We start from the raw sequence: 2457 nt of genomic DNA, 5'->3' as shown, positions 1-2457 counted from the left end.
CTTAAACAGCTGAACGGATTTCGATGAAATTTTGTATAGAAGTAGAGGATAGTCTGGAAGAACACATAGGCTAGTCACTTTTGTTTTTTTTAATTCCACGCGGACGGAGTCGCAGACGAAAGCTAGTAATTAATACAGGGAATCAACCTAGTAAAGGAGCCAAGGATATAAATTTAAACAAAATACAGAGAGAAAAATTAAAAATGAAAAAAATCGTGAAATGTATTTGTAAAAGTTTATGTGAACTGTAATATTGTTTTGTATAAAAAAATAAAATAACAACAGTCAAATGCTCTAAACATCCGAAAATCGAAGTCCAACGATTGTGGCACTAAATGAAGCAAAACTTTATGCCGTAAAGACAAGAAAATATAGAAATTTGTTTAACTGGACCAGATAAGGATGATGTCATTGTTAAGAACGCGCACACTTTTGACTGAACTATCGCACAACTGTTTACTCTCGCATTGATTCTTATAAATTTATATGGAGTTGCGCACACTACTAGATTGTTAATTGTGCAACTAAACAGTTGAATTGGCTGCGAAACAATCGACAATCGCACTACAGTTGTGAGATAGTTTAGTCTAAGGTCTAGGTCTAAGGTCTAGCTCTAATCTTACCTGTGCAATACAGCCTTCACCAGAACACTACAAGGAGGTAGGTTGATTCAGAATAAATCTTAGTAATATTCAAAAAGTGGATGGATGAATGTTTTTTAAAGTTTGTAGCCTAAACTGAACAGATATCGATGGAATTTTGCATAGATGTAGGGGATATTCTGGAAGAACACATAGGCTAATTACTTTTTTAATTTCAAGCAGACGTAGTCGCGGGCGAAAGCTAGTAAACTAGAAATGAGGCCACGTCACTTAATGATACTTACGGAAGCTAGGCAATCATCACCACTGCACTGTAAAATTAGATGACGTATTACAACATCTACCACAATAGATGATGATGATGAAAACGATATTAAAAGCGCGTACACCATTGACTAAACTATCGCACAACTGTTTAGTCTCGCGTTGCATTCTATGAGCTTATATGGAGGTGTGCGCTACTTGATTTTGAGTTGTGTAACTAAACAGTTGAAGGCTGCGAAACAATCGACAATCGCACAGCAGTTGTTCGATAGTTTAGTCAAAGGTGCGTCCGCTTTTGAACTTACCACAGCGTTGCAGTTGGTACCATCGCACTGAAAATAAATTTAAAATTATAATAGTTCTGTGGTGTATATGTGGGTGTGCCAATATAATGTACCGTCAGTAATATGAATAATAAATCAGTCCAATACCAACCGCCGTTTCATTAACACCCTTACATTACATTTTTTTTTACTGGACTGATTTATTATTCATATTACTGACGGTACATTATATTGGCATACCCACATATACACCACAAGTTCTATTTCTATTCTACGAGTATATGAAATAAATCGAATTGTACTATGATAAAATGTATAGAAGGATTAGCTATGGTACACAATAAATATACTAGTATATTTTATGTCAGTGTATGTGTATATTTTTCGTATAATATCTGTTCTTTTCACTTACAGAAACTTGACATGCGGCTCCAACACACTGTAAATAGAGTACATAAATTTTTACATATTAATATTATAAATGCGAAAGTTTAGAAGGATAGATGTTTGATAGAGTTTGTAGCCTAAACGGCTGAACGGATTACGATAAAATTTGGTATAGATGTAGAGAATAGTCTGGATGGACAAATAGGCTACTCACTTTTGTTTTTTTTTTAATGCAGACGAAGTCGCGGGCGAAAGCTAGTACTAATGTGAATGTAAAAGATTAGATGGATGGATGGATGTTAGAGTTTGTTGCCTAAACGGCTTAACGAATTCCAATGAAATTTGGTATAGTTGTAGAGTATAGTCTGGAAGGACACATAGGCTTCTCACTTTTTTTATGCACGCGGACAGAGTCGCGAGTAAACGCTTTACTTTGCACATAATAAAATAACCTATTTGTTTTCTTAAAATATCAAAAGATTATATTTACGTGAATAGTAGCTCCTTTTCCTTTTGCCTTTAAATAAAAAAGTAGTAAGTGAAATATTAGAAATGTAAAAAAAAACATTTAAAAAATTTCATTCTTACTTCCGACATACATGTTTGTCCTTGACACTGAAAATATTAATTGTAAAGTAATAAATAAATAAAAAGCGTTAAAATTATGTTAATACTAATAGTGTTCATTTAATTTTCAAGCTAGAATATGATTCAGATTTATTTATTAAAATTTTGAAATGGCGTTCCTCAGGGAGCTGTATTAGGTCCAACGATTTGTATGAACTAAAAATAGAATTAATCAGCGTTTCTATAAATATTTTCTAAAAATATAACACGTAGGTAAGTGGAACTATAAGAATGTACATCGAATGAAGTAAACAAAGATATAACAAAACCGTTTCTATTAAGTAAATTAAAAA

Source organism: Papilio polytes, unplaced genomic scaffold, assembly GCF_000836215.1.
Source record: "Papilio polytes unplaced genomic scaffold, Ppol_1.0 DF821400.1, whole genome shotgun sequence".
In the NCBI taxonomy this organism is placed as follows: domain Eukaryota; kingdom Metazoa; phylum Arthropoda; class Insecta; order Lepidoptera; family Papilionidae; genus Papilio; species Papilio polytes.
Note: the sequence above shows the minus strand (reverse complement) of the source record.